Raw genomic sequence first — 15,127 nt, 5'->3', positions numbered from 1 at the left:
TTCCACTTTGCATACCACTTAATTCTATTTACATTTAGCAGTAAATGGACCCCGTTTATTCAAAACAAATCAAATTACCGGTGATCGGTGAAGCGTTTCGGCAAGCGTTTAATTTTGCCATGTCAAACGTGTCATTTGCGTGCCGCTGCCCTGTTTGCGGTACTATGTAACAGGTACTTCAGAGTTTCACGGACGATTCGGTATCGGCGGATCTTGTGAAAGCAAGAATTGATTGCATATTACAATACGGCTTAAGCTAGTTTTGTGTGCATTTTACAGCAACGGGTGATATCCCGCCCGGTTGGCTCATTAGGATGATGAACTTTTGAAATGCTTTAAGTTGTTCATGTTGATTTTCTTTTTTTTTATTCTCAATCGTCTTACAAACTAGTTTACAAACTCAAACTTTAGAAGAAAGTATTAGAAATTATAATTTATCTATTCTAGATGCTCTCCCGAGCAACACCAAGAGCTCAGCGCAAATCAGCTGTCAAACCACCTGACAGCTCACTGGCTGGCTGGCTGACTGGCTGCTGCAAATCTTCTTTTAGCGCTCGGTGGAACAGCGCCCGTATCGGCGAACGGGTCCCTCAGTCCCAGTCGGACAGGCGCGTTCGGCAGGCAGGAAAACTCGAAGGCGTAAACAGTGAAAAAACCGTATTCCTCACCGTGGGGCGCGTATCGGTGTACCTCTCTGCTGCTCGGGTTATAAAGTTTGGCTGCTCTTGCAGCGCCAAGTCTTGTGGCGTGCGTGCGTGCTTGATTGCGTGTCTTTCCCCTTTGCGCTGTGTTAGTTTGTTTTTTTTTTTCGTCTAATTTTTGCGCCATCCGTCCGTCGCGAAAATCGTGCATCGACCAACGAAAATAAGCGTACACGAGCGTATTTAAAATAAGCATCGGGCCAAAAGAAGTGGAATCAAAATAAAAGTGAGTTTGGGAGTGAGTTGCCGGAAAAGGTTTGTTTTTGGCGTGCAAATCCGTGCTGTTACCTAGACAGTGCCCGGCAGGACACGGACACGGAGTCTCTGTGCATGTTGCTGGCGACGGCGAGCAAGGGGCGTAAGTGTGTTCTGCCAGGTAATCAAGGCAATTTCTTGATTTTTCATTCACTAAAGAGGGTTTTGGGTAAAGCAAAGGTTGGTGCGCGCGTTTGTCGCCGTACTACTGGCCGTAATACGCAACGCCGGAACTTGCTCGCTCTCTTTCTCTCTATATATTCCTCGTGTGGATGTGTTTATTTTCTAAGGAAACCTTCGAGGGGAGGAATTCTTGAGGATGAGGAGTATGTCCGCGAGTGAACATTAAGATGCAGACAGCGAACAGGATTTGTAGTACATGTCGGTTGTCCCCCAAAAACTTCAAACCCCGCGTACCGAAGGATGCAAAGCGTAAACAAATGAGCAAGCGCTCAGAAGCACGTCGTAATCGAGAGCATTGCGAATTATTGCGCCACAGTAAAACATGATTACGTACGACCAGATAGCTACAATGGTTAATTGTACGCCCGGTGGCGTATCCTTGCGTCACAGTGTCTGGAACGGACTCGCAAGGAATTTACAGTTTTAAGAGAACGAGAGCGCGAGAGAGAGAGAGAGAAAGAGAGCGAGAGGCATGGATTGTTGTATCCAGAGTATCCTTATTGCGTTGTAGTCGTTTTAATATCTTCCCCTTGGAGTGCCAGGCTTCGTTCACTTTTTCCATTTATCCGTTGCTGGGTAGTCCGCGAGGATAGTCTTGTCCTATGAAGGGTGTCATCCTGGTGAGGACTGTACCATCCACTCCTGAGTCCTGTATGATGTTCACATATTTACTTCTTGGTACTGATGTACCGGACCTGGTATCTCTTCCCGATACACAGGATCGACATTGAAGCAAGCGGGTAAACTACATCAAGGAAACCAGTAATGGCAGACAATGAGGCTCGCTTGAACTTTTGGACATCAACTTAATGTTTGGAATTCTGTCTAGAAACGATTTCCTCTTTCTTCACCCAAAGAAACTCATCCATCGTAGATGCTTACCCAAAAGCCACAGTACAGTTAGCTATCGAATAAACTCCGTACGACTCAAAATGATTGGCCACCGACTCCGTGTCTTGGTGCCAAAACAGAGTTGTTGCGGGGTTGGCCGGGAAAATGGCGCTCGCTTTCAAACACTTGAACGGCGCGCGGCAGTAGTTGTTGCAAATGGGGCAATAAAAGTAATCGCAGCGTAGAGATCATATCCCAATATCTATTTCCGCTTCAATCATGAAGCATCCACCACTGCGCTTGCTGAGAATCCGATTGAACCTAATTATAACGCTCGTTGACACACTTTTGGGGTGTACCATTTTACGAACCGAGACACACGCACAGCTACTTACCCATCCATTTTCCTCCGTGCTTCTTTCCTTTCCCCTGGGTTCGACCGATCCGGATGTAGGTTCGCCAGTTCATCGAATTAGCCGGACCCGTGGTGGAGCGGTGCAGCAGTACGCGATCGGCGTTTTCCCCCATTTTCTCCAATCATCAGTCAACATTTTGCATCATAGGCAGCGGCAGCATCATCACCACCACCAGCAGGCAACAATCAACCATTGATCCAGGCAAGAGCGCGCGTCATCACGACATCCATATACTTGGGGCGTTGCAAATTTGGTATGTTAATTAAAATGAAATTCTAAAATTGACACATGTTTTCGAAACGCAATACAAAATAAAAATCCACCGAAAAAATCCCCAAATCTGGACGAATGGTGGTTCCGGGCACAGCTGCAGACATCTGGAGCTTTGTCTGGTGCTCGGAGCTACTGGAACATGCATGGCGTATTTAATGAAATATTTGAATCATTAGTCATTCCGAGAGGAACAAACTAAAATCGATGCAGAGAAATTGTGTCCAAGAACTCCTGCCTAGTCTAACCTCGTGATTCGATCCAGTTGCGTTCAGCTATTAGTTTAGTGATATTAGATTTTCTTGAAGATCGTGATGGGATCATAAGCTGGAACTAATGCGGAATTCATCTGGAGATCACGTTTGCGACGTAGAATTGAGTTTTTTTCAAGTTATCAAACAAGCCGAGAGTTTTTTTCCGAGTAGAGACTCGATTCTATTTCCTAGGATTATAGCTCAATAGTCTTCAGTACGTATGTCTTTAGATCTTAAAAATGGTGGCCCGGTAGTAGATGTCTTGACACGGCAGAACCAGGGCTCAAATCTCATCTGGGCCGTTCCCCCCGTAGTGAGGACTGACTGATCCAACTATGCGGTATCAATAAGTCTAGTAAGCTAGAAATGACAAGCATGAACTTATGAAGTCATTAGGCCAAGAAAGAAGAAACTCAATTTTATCTATTGCTTGAGTCGGAAGTCATTTTGCCTTACCAGGTGGTATGAAGATCTTGAAGAATTTTAAAGTACAAAGCGATAAACGTCAAGACGTCATACAAAACCTAGTCTGAAATAATCGCAGACCTCAGAGTGGGATATCTGCTTCCGTACTTCTTGACACATGCTCGCCATGATTGACAGTGTTCTACTTCCGCAGCCGCCATCTTGCCATTACTTGCAGAGTGACTTCATCCTTACCGTGATTACTACTATCTCGCTGAATCTACAGTGTACAGGGAACAATTTTGCACCTTGTCCACCAATACGTTACCAGCACCTTCTAAAACTCATTAAAATCTTTAATAGATTTACATTAAACCTATAAGTTCTTAGGACCGTTTCCTACACCGGCCACAAAAAAACACACACACACACACACTGACGAGTATTTATGGATCGTTTAGTGCGGACGAGCGAAACGGAAACGTAGTAAAACACACCGCACACATGCACACGCATTCCATTTTGTAGGTGGTAGAATGGTTTTGCGCTAAAACCCTGGGGATTGGTTTCACATTTCCAATAATCAACCGCCACCAAGGTTCTAGTCGTCTTCATGGTGCAAGGCGGCAAGGTGTGTAATAAGGGGGCTTCCCGCTTCCCTCTGATGCGAGCGCGCTTTTCTGGGTGGAGTTTTTATTTTAGAACATCACCAACCAACCAAACCGAACGCCATTCTCCGTTTTTGTGGCTTCCGCAATCCTGTGACCTCTCGGTGAGGTGTCTCTCGTGGCGTCCGACAACTCTGGCACGTCGTACGTCTTCGTCCGCTGTTCTTTTTTGTCTTCTTTCGCTTACTTCTGAAAAATTGGAAAGCTGTTTTCTAACCTAGTTTGCCGACTAGCCGCACACCTAAGTCGTTGTTTGTGGCTAGTCCCTAATAAGGTAGCAAAACAAACCTCCCGAGGAAGCCCTACAACAACAGCCAACACCTTTTGTTTCTTTTTTGTTTTTTGTTTTGCTCCCACCCCATCATGTGGGATGATGCATTTCCGTGTCGGGCGCTGGCTAATAGCATTTCTAACAATGGGACATCCAAACTAAAAATAAAACCTTGCGCTAAGACTCGCAGGCCGCCGATCAGGTGTGGACGGGGCGTGATCGGATTTGGTAAGGACTTCCGAAAGACTACGCTGGACACAATGTGGGACCGTGAGGCGAAACAATCGATGCGTTGCTTTGGGGCCTCGAACATCTTGGAACCGGAAAGGGCACGGACGCGCGCACGTTTTCCAGCATATGGAAAGCAAAACAATGGTGGTCGGTGTCGCTTCCAGCCCGCCAAGAGTTGGCAAATAAATTGGACAGAGTGCGGCCGCAGTTTCTAGCGCCAGTAAGTGACGCGTACCTGCCTGATTAGTACGCCGTGTGCCGGATGTGATCGGTTTACCCAGACCCGGCAGTCCCAGACCCGAGAAAGTCTCCCGTTACTAAAGCTACCGGTGTTCGGGACACTTGAAAACACCTTGTACAGTTAGCTGCGCTTGTCGATTATGGACGCCTGTGGGACCGGAAGCAAAAACTGGAAGCAGAAACCTCCACCGTACGGAATGGACCAAATGGAGCGTGGCTAGTATCGAGTTCCCGAAAAAAAAAAGAAACAACACACTCACCGCAACCATGCCGTAGCTCATAATTTGGACAAAAGTTTCGGCCGCAACGTCGTAATTGAGAAATTTTTTCGACACGGCGGACCGAAGAATCTTTCCGCCATCGTTCCCGCCATTAACGCCGTGAACGAGTCGGCCGGATTTCGGTACGGACAATTGGTGGAAATGGTTTCTGGTGTACGGATTTTAGGCGAGGCTCACGATCCCTTTCGACCAGCTTAGGCGAGGTTTTGGAAATTTGGACGGTACAATTGATATTTATGGCATCCGATCCGATACAGCAGGCCTTCACCGGCGATGGTTAGAAGGGTGGTTGATCGGTAGCTCGGTCTGCTGTGTGCTGTATGGGTTTTGGCGTGGGTTTCATGACCTGCCTGGTCTAAATTATCCGCCCACGGGTTGAGGGAGAAAACTGGAACGCCAGTAGCATACGGGAGGGGTCACATTTGCTTATCGCTTAAGGAAGCAGCGATCACTTCTGCGCTGCGCGATGCCCTTCTTTCGATCGCCGTCCGCTCAATTGCCGATGAAAATGTAATAAAAATCTGAAAGATTTACCCTCGCTAATGCGTGCCAGTGCTGGGGAACTCGTAATGCGCTTGGACGTGGAACTCCGGATACTTGTGAGCTTGCTGTCAGGCGGCTACTGTGCTGTGCGAGTTGATGCACCCGGGTAGGGGTTATAATTTGGAGTCTTTCACTCTGGAACCTGGATGAGACAGCAGAATCTCCCTCGAATGTTTTCCCATCTTCAGTGGGTGTGGAGTGAATGGCTTTCTCGCGTCAATTGTAGCGATCCCTTGGTTCTTTGGATGAAGTTGATTGTTGTGACAAACAACGGTTGAGAGGTATATCTTTGGGGAGATGGCTTTCAAGATTTTTAGAGCACAATAACGTAGGTTTGGTGCCTGAGTTTGCTGTGAGATATTAATGTTTGTAAGTAGTTTAAGATATGTTGACATTTGCGACGCGTAACCTAAGAGTGCCCACAATGAGAATGATTGTATTAGAATGAGACCACACGTGTGTGTGTGTTTTTGTGTGTGGGAGTCATATAAGACTCTTAATGAATAAATAAATGAATTCTAAAGATACATGATGTGGCTTGAAGAAATAGCTTCAATTTTGGAAATGTATTTCTAAGGTACCTCTGAGTAGAATTATTTTATATGTCTTCCAATTTTGTCGATAACAGTCCCAAGGTGAGGTGACAATTAAGGGAGCACCATTTGGTTTAATTTATTCAAGTATTGTCCTACAGATGTAAAAATCCACAAGGGGCATTCCCTTACCCTTTAAATCTATTAACTAACCTAGCCCTGTCCGTGTTACACGCGATCCAATTCGGCATTTGAAGGTGGCAATACTGAAGTGATATTCAAAATTGTGAATATGCTTGTTAAAAACCCTGCTCATGTCTGCAGTAGGTTCAAGACTGATCTAGCTCGTGGTAAACGGATAAATTGGCCAGAGCGAATAACCCTTTCAACCGCATTCATGTTGATGCTCGAGAGAAGAAAGATAGCATCAATTTGCCCTCTTAATATTTTGGCCATAAACACACATTGCGCTATTTCGCGTTTATGTTCCAATGGCGAAAGACCAAGAAGGAGACATCTGGCGTGATATTCAGGCATTTCACCACGCCAAAGAAGATGTCGAAGGGCTAAGCGAGTAAAGCGCCTCTGAACTGATTCCAGTTTGTTGATCCAAACACGATGATTTGGGCTCCACGTGACGTAATTAAACTCCAGTATGGGTCTTACCAGAGAATAGGGGGTCGGTAAAGTCATTTGCCTGTCTGATCATGAATCCTAGCATTAACTTGCTGTCCAGTACGGTTCCGAGATCGCGAATAGTGTAGCATCTGTCTAACTTTTGATCACATGTATAATAGTCATTCCTCACAGGGCACAGTTTACGAGAAAAACGACGAGTACAATCCTCCACGAACTTAACTGCTTTGTAAAGCTTAATGTCGTCGGCATAGCAAAGCATTTGAATGTCTTTGGTTAGAAGCGTGCTGTCATTAATAAATATAACAAATAGAAGTGGTCCTAATTGCTCCCCTGCGGAACTTCTGAGGTGCTGGCAAAAGCATCCGATACGCAACCTTCAATCTTTACCCTATATGTTCGACCTACTAAATAAGACCGAAGCCACTGTACAAGATCTACGCAAATACCTAACCATTCGAGTTTTTTTAGTAAAAGATTGTGGTTAATACGATCGAAGGCAGCTTTGAAGTCTGTATATATCACATTAGTTTGAAAACCAGAGTCCATTGTTTTTATACATTCAGACGTGAATTGAACTAGGTTGGTTGTAATAGATCATTTTTGGAACAAAGCCATGTTGGTTAGGGGCTATGTACTGCAAACAACGTGACATAAGGGCCGTGAAGACAAGCGATTCTAGTACTTTTGCAAAAGCTGGCCGAGATGTGATGCCACGGTAGTTTTCGATACAGCTTCATATTCATAATAATCGGTATCATAATTGAGGCTTTCCACGCATCAGGAAAACTTTTATGTTTAAGCGATAATGGTCACTGACAGGACGACACAACGTCTCGGCACACTTAATAATCAAGGTAGAAGGGATTCCGTCAGGGCCAGGTGTTAAACAAAATTTCAGCTTTTTGATGATAGAAACAACCGCGTCCGTAGTTACTTGAATACTTGAAATTGAACAGTCGATAACATCTTTAGGCAGGCGCTCGTGCATCGGTTTATGCTCAACATTTTTGTCTTGAAAAACTTTTTTGAAACTGTCAGCGAACAGTTGGCAAGCTTTCTTACGAACAACAAGTTAGAAATTCTTCCCACTGGTGAGATCATTCACGGGCTGTTATCAAAGACTTCAGATCTGGAGATCCAATATAAAAAGAGGTAAACTCCGTAAGTAAATATCCTGTACGCAGGGTGAGTATTTAGCTAAGGGTAAGATGAAGTTGGGGCGGTCAGGTAGCAGAGGCGATAACGGCGCCGGTCTTCACACGGCAGGACCGGGGCTCAAATCCCAGACCGTCTCCCTTTCCGCAGGGCTACGGGTATATCAAGTCACAGAAAGTCAGAAATAGCAGGCTGATATCTCTCGAGGTTGAAGAGCCAAAAGAAAAAGAAGAAAATGAAGTCAGCAGACCGAGTCTCTTGGAAGCCGTAAGCAGAGTGAATGTTGGAGGCCTATAACACGTCGAATTTGATAGGTAAGGTAAGGCGGGGACATTGAACGAGTCTCCAGGGAATCGAGGCTTCCAGGGCCCCACAACTGGGAGAATCTCCATGTTTGTTTGGGAGAGTTTCGGGCTTATCCTCAAGTTTGTCTGATGATATTGTTAGAGACAATCCATCAATACTGAATAGCTTTCGTCTGAGATCAGGATTTTGATCTGTCTTGAGAAGTCGGGCGTTGCTCTTTTATCAGGTCTTTAGTCAAGAATTGTTCTAATCTAGATTCTAGATTATGTCTTTGGTTATTCTCTGAGGTTCTAGGACCTCAACTATCTGACTTTGGTGTAACTCATAGAGACTTACAAACCCTATCTACTCAAGACAAATTACATCCACCACGCTAAGCGATCACCTTGGGAGTTCTGGGGTACGAGCAGATCAGTTAGCAGATCAGTTTTTCTACTGAAATGAGCTCGTAAGTACCAACATCGTCCATTTTGGCTAAGATCTCGATTAAAATCTTCTCCCTCTTGTTATTAATATATCGTTTAAGATACGTTTCCACAGACCCTGTTTATAAAGCGATTTGCCTTTAGGTTCCGATAGCAAAAAAACAAAAATCTGCCAGTTGCTGCAATTACATAAACAAACTTGTACAAAAACACACAAGTCACATTTGCGTAACGATGGTAACCGAGGCCACCAAATCTGCCCGAAAGGCTCTCGGCGGCCACTCACCATTTGCTGCGCAGCAGTTCACTATCAGTCACGGTCCAGTTATCCTGGGTGCTTGTGCAATTTCTGCACCTACCGTTACACATCCACCCTGCTGACGTTTCTGATGCCGCTTCGGGCAACTCTCCGGGGTTCTTCGGAGCCAAAAACACATTCACCAAGCCCCTATTTTCCTGAAGAGGAAGGCATACACACACACACGATATCCACCGGGTCTTTCACACCGGCGAGAGGGCGTGTGTGTATGTTGCACTTCTTTCGCTCGCTGTCACTTTCGTTGGCCTAACGATAACAACACACCACAGTGTATTTCGTTTCCTTGTTTTTCGTTTGGGCGATTGTGTTGGGAAATGCGCTACTTGCGGCACTAGGCAACGGACACATACGGGGTCTTTCTACACACACACACACACACCCACCTAATATGAAAATGGTGCTGGAAAATGGTTGCCAAACAATTTTTCCCCGGTAGGGTAACTCCTAGGACCCCTGCGTAAGAAGGTGGTGCATACCATACACCGCGCACCGTTTCCGGGCACACCGATTTCACGGTGCCTTTTGTTTGGTTAGGTGAGAAGAGAATTCCGTTCCATCTTTCCCAACCCGGCTTACCGCTGACAGCTAACCCGGTAACTGGCCGAGGCGGCGAAAGGTAAGGATGTGCAGCGGGTTTGTGCTGTCCGTGAAGGGCGGGCGGGTGGCATTTTCAGCATTTTCCAAATACGCATTGTGATGGTGGCGCAAGATGGAGGCGAAGGAGAAGATGACTTCATACGTCGGCAGTCAACTACCTTTTGGGATGTCTACTTTCGCACGAGCTATTTCGAAAACGAGCCAGCTAGAAAGCTTGTTGTATTATTAGTTTGTTTGCAACAATTATCTGATACATTGGAGCGTTGATAAACTGGTTATGAGCTAGGGGATGCTATTGCAGTACTTGCTTTCGTAATGCATACACCAGAGGGCGCTAAAAGCTTGAAGACCTCAGCATGTACCACTACATAGTGTAGAGTATTGAAATCTAGTTTATATCCGGAAACTAGAATTTCGTTGCAAATAATTTGACAGGATTTCTGAGATACGAGGCAGTATTGGATATTGCTCAAGGTCATGTCGATAATTTTTGACATATGTCGAAATCGAACTGTTAACTGAAAACATTACTCTAGTTTTTGTTAGCCTAATACACCAGAGGGTGCTAAAAGTTTGAAGACCTCAGTATGGGCCGATGCCTAATGGAGAATATGAAAACCTGTAAACCAGGATTTTGTTGGAAATATTTTGACAGGAGTTGAATTGGTAAGATATTTTTCAATGTATTTTTGGACACTGCTCAAGAAGTAGTTGACAATTTACAGGTGTTGATTTTTTTAATTTAAATCTAGACTCTACTAAAGATGAAGCGTAAAAGATAGCGTACTGTTCTACATTATCCATTGCATCTCGATCTTCGTGGTTGAACGACCTGCTAGACCATCTAATGACTTCCTAGACTTAGTAATTCCATGTACTTGGATAATGTGTCCTCACTACAGGAATCTTGATCAGTGCACAGGAAAAATGGGAAACTTGATCAGTACCCAGAAATAGCTCAAACATAACAAGTTTCTCCAAGAAACCTTAGGAAATTGTGTGATCATAACAATATATGCCGCACTGTAACTCGATCTACCAAAGAGCTTTCTATACGCTATGTTCAGTAAGTTATCATCATGGCGTCAAACAAAAAACAACGAGTTGACAACATGACTAAAAGTCACTTGTTGTGATACTCTATGATGCTAAATTATCAAAATGAAGGGGGCGTTATCATGTTCCCCTGTATGTCTGCTATCTGTTTTGGCAATGTTGTGTAGTTTCCGATGTAATCTTTACAACAGCAGCTCCCTATAGGAAAGTTGGTACCGGGCACGTGTTAATGTGCTACAGTGATAGCGTGACCGTATTACTTCACCATGTACTAATCAATTGCGGAATAAAGTGTTTGCTCGTCGGACGAGTTGTTGGTGGAGCTTTAAATGGGCTACGCGCTTGCTGCGGTTGGGACGCACCGATAGAACAGAAGGTAAGCGACCCGTATTTCGCACAAGAGATAGCGCGTTCAATTCTCATTTCGAGCTCAGGTCTCTATTCTATGACAGGAGCTATATTATAGTGCGCTTTTCTACCACTATAACTACCACTAATGTAGTTGTGTATGGCGTCTCACTCAAATTTCAATTACTTAGCGTTTATGTGTGTGTGTGTGTGTGTGTGTGTGGTGATAGTAAAACTAAAAATGAGTTGAGTATATACACACATATCTAATCTCAATGCGAATAGAACTGTGTTTCTATGTGGTCTAGAGTAATATTTCTGTACGTCTGGGAGAGAGTAAGAGGACGAACCTGAAGTCAGAAAATCGATCCAATTCTCGAACCGAGAAGCAAGCCTGCCTTACTTCTATTAAAAGTGGCTTCCCGTGTTTTATCGCCCTGCACTATCGGAATCTATCACGCAAGAAAGGAACAACCGTTTTGCCGCATCGTGTCTCATGTTCAGCCCATGACTTCTTGCCCATGACCACCCTAGACAACACAACTTTGATTAGGTGCGGTGTGTGCCGTACCTTGTGTGTCAGACGTCTTAAACCACCAAACGACGCGTGCACCTTGCAACGTAAATAACAGTGGGAAAACTGTGCGGCATACGGGTGGTGGTTTGCTTTGTGTTGTTGCTCGTGTGTGTTTTGTAAACAAATATGCAATTCAACTTCCTTTCACCCTGATTTCCACGCGACCAGGTTCGCTCCGTGTTGGCCTGTATTTTTTTTTCTCGCGTCACCAAAAACACATAAATCGCGTCTCCGGGTTCGGCCCTTTTTCTTCTCATCAGATCAGTCCAGCACTGGTACGATCCGATGATTTGCTCAGCAGATGGTTAATCTATTGGGCCCTTCTTTTTTCTTTTTAAATATAGTCTCAATAGATGCAGCATGAACATGGGGCTCATCCACACACGCGGTACGAAATGTAGGTTATGCGCGGTCTTAATGGCGGAAAAGCTGGGCAACAAACGGACCGGGGTTTATGTTTAGCAATTTTGCTTTATTTTTGAACCGCATCGGGAGGTTTTCGGGTGGCATGTGTATACTAATGGGGGAGAAAAACGCCGCCGTCTTATGGGCAATAAAATAGTAATTGGAAACTAGTTTGGGCGCGTTTCAATCATTTCCGCGGTATGAGGTTGAGTCATGTTGCTGCGGAGCAACAATTATTGGACACATTCAATGGGTACTTTGTTTCGCGGATTTTGCTTTCGGATATACATTTTAAAGTAGATCGGCCATTTGGTTTAATTTTGTTGTTGTGTGTGCAACAATAGGTATGATGGTCCAATAAAGGTATCAAAATGGGTAATCTACAACAAAATTGTTGCAGTAAATTGTGATGTTGTGAAGCGTTGCAGGATCCCGGCTCTGAGACTTGGCCCGGTGGTATAGTTGGTGGTATAGTAATGTCAGTCGCTAATACGAAGGGACTGGTATCAAATTCGGTCCGGACCATCTTCTTGTACGCTTGAACGATTATCCCAGCTACAAGTTAAAGCACAGTAAGAACTCTTAAGATTGTAGTGCTCAAAAAGATGAAGAGAAAATAGGTCAGATGATGTAATAAAGGCGTAGAATTTCCTCTCATTTCATTGCTAGCGAGAAAATGGAGATATCCAACATCAACTTCATCTGGAGCGACCCTCTTGGTGGACCATCTTCTATAAGTCTGAGTCTAGGCAAACTCCAATGACTTAGACATCGTTGATTTTAGGCTCTCCTGTGTATCTGAAGCTCACCAAAGATTCGAAGAATAGGCGGATGGGTTCACTATCAACATCCCTGCAAACTAACATTGATCTACAGAGAGGTTATGTACAGAACAGGGGATAGCAACTTTGAAAACTTCCAAAAACATCATCTATCTCAGATAGCTTTGATAACGATATAGATGTTGAGATACTCGCAAGAGTGCTTGCCGCCAACCGAACTTTGACGAGCTATGACTCTTCAAGAGACTTCAAGAAATCTATGCCTTCCTGTATTGGCTTCCTTAACTTGATGGTACCGTAATTGGAAAGACCATCCATCGCATTGATCCAACTTCTTGAAGGGGCAAGAAACTCTGCACTCAAAACACCTATCGCGATGGAAGAAGCGGCGACTATGTTAAAAGTTAAAATCCTAAGTAACCACTCTGGACTCGGTCCAAGGCTGATGTATTCCTCTTCGCCGCGTTTGAGAGAAAGGTATTCAGTCTGGAATTTCGGCCCCATATAGACGAAACTGGGAGTATGTGGAACATTTCAAGTTCCAGCATTCAAATACGCATCAGAGACGCATGTACTCTGTCTAAAACGGAAGAATTTATCAGTTTAAGAGAGGAGAGATGGTCAGCCAGAATTGTTGAACCCATAAGACCAGCTATGTAAGCAGTACGTTGATCTCATTATTGCGCAGTGAATCAGACTAGGCTAGAGTCTAGTGGTCTGAATTCACGTCATGTGAATGACACCAGACGATCCAAACCGTAAAGACTTTTCTAAACTACACACATAGACGGACGAGGTCCTAAGATATCCTGTAAGACTATACTTGGAAGTTAATTTGTCCCAATCTTATTTATCTCATATTGGACAAATATAACTTACTGTTCATGAACGTCACACAGGAATCGCTATCCTTTATTATCGCTGATATAGTCCTCATTAACCCTTAATGGGATATCTGACAGCGTTCAACACCTAACTGAGCGTTGTTAGATGATTTTTCGTGCCTTAAACGAGCGTTTGAGAGAAGAGTGAAGTGTATTATAAAAATATACTCAAAAATCTTGATAGAAAAATTGTAATATTCAATGTTTATTACCTATACGTGTGTGTATTGTCTTAATCGATTTCCAAGCAGACTAATTCGCACCTCCACATCACAACTACCCGGTGAGGGAGTCTATATTAAAAGGAAATCAATCGTCGCTGTACACTATGTGCGTGTGTGTGTGCGCGCGCGTGTGTATCAGTAAATCTGTACACGTGCTCCCGTGTGTTTTTCTGGTGGTGTGTAAATGTGTGCGCGGCGATGTGCAACATACATAGGAGCAGCTTTATTTTTGTTGGGTTCGGTTCGCTTGTTTAGCGCGCCCGGTACAGTCCGGGAAAATGCCAAAATGCTTTGAAAATCAATATTTCTTTTCCGTTTTAATAGTTCATCCGTGCGCTGGCACCAACCGTTTGGCCAGCGTTCTTTGGCACCGGTGCTGTTGTGGGTCGGTCACCGTTCTACTTCCAAACTGGCGTGGCATGGGGGGGGGGGGGGTATTATCTTTGGGGAGTGGGGTTCGGGGCGACAAAAAAATAGGTAAAAGAAAAACTAACTTTTCACTTTTTCTCTTTGTTTGGAATCATCCCCGCCTTTGTCCCCGATTTAGCTGACATTTCTCCCTGTAACCTGTTTGCTGATGGGAAAATGGAACTTTATGGTAGAGATAGATGGGGATTTTCGTTGAAGATAACGACCACAGGGAAGAAAGGAGAGAAAACACACACATACACACCCTCCGCTTTGATAGACATACCAGATGAGAGACGCAACGCAACTAACACCAACGCGACCAATCAGCCTTTGTCCTTGACGGATATCTGTGTGGGTGTTCGAGTGTAATAGTAGCAGAATTTGATTTTAGTTGCACCGTCTGGAAGGCGTACCTTCCATGTGTGTGTTAGTTATCGTACCCTAGCCACATCAAAACATACCCACACACACATACACATACACACACAGACATATAAAATAGCTCCCCCTGAAGAAGCACTCACACCCAGTCACTCGTCCTCGTGCATGGACGGCGACGGCGAAAAAAAAAATAAAGAGGTCATCCTTAAGTGCGGGTCATTAGTGTTATGCTTTTCCGATAAATATAAAGAGGTATCTGTCAATCCTTTAGTATAGGGGGAGGGTTTTCCTTTCCCTATTTTGCTTTGCTTCTTATGGCAGACTGTTGATGCGCAATATTGCTGCAACGCGTTGTATGCGTGTGTGGCGATAATGATGTTTTAAGTATTTATGTTGTATGTGTTTCCTTTTTTTTAAGTTCGAAGGAGAGCAAACTAATTAAGTAAATTAGATATTTTTTATATGACAATTTTTTTTATGAGGTCTCGTTAATGATTTATACCTTTCTTGTCGTTTTATTGACTAGGCGAAGTCAT

The 15,127-nt window shown here is 44.2% G+C and overlaps 1 protein-coding gene across 2 annotated transcripts in view; it reads left to right on the top strand.

Moving 5' to 3' along the window:
* Positions 1-561: 561 nt before the first annotated feature.
* LOC118509948 overlaps positions 562-15,127 on the top strand; it is a 67,530-nt gene continuing 52,964 nt past the window's right edge. The window contains exons 1-2 of one of the 2 annotated variants that reach the window (XM_036051294.1): positions 562-1,059; positions 2,425-2,639. The gene's annotated coding sequence lies outside the window, so the exon portion shown is untranslated. Of the gene's footprint in view, positions 1,078-2,424; positions 2,640-15,127 lie in introns of both variants that reach the window. The other variant, XM_036051283.1, reaches the window with a different exon arrangement.

This window comes from Anopheles stephensi, chromosome X (genome assembly GCF_013141755.1).
Source record: "Anopheles stephensi strain Indian chromosome X, UCI_ANSTEP_V1.0, whole genome shotgun sequence".
Lineage (NCBI taxonomy): Eukaryota > Metazoa > Arthropoda > Insecta > Diptera > Culicidae > Anopheles > Anopheles stephensi.
Note: the sequence above shows the minus strand (reverse complement) of the source record. Positions and strands in the feature narration are given on the sequence as shown.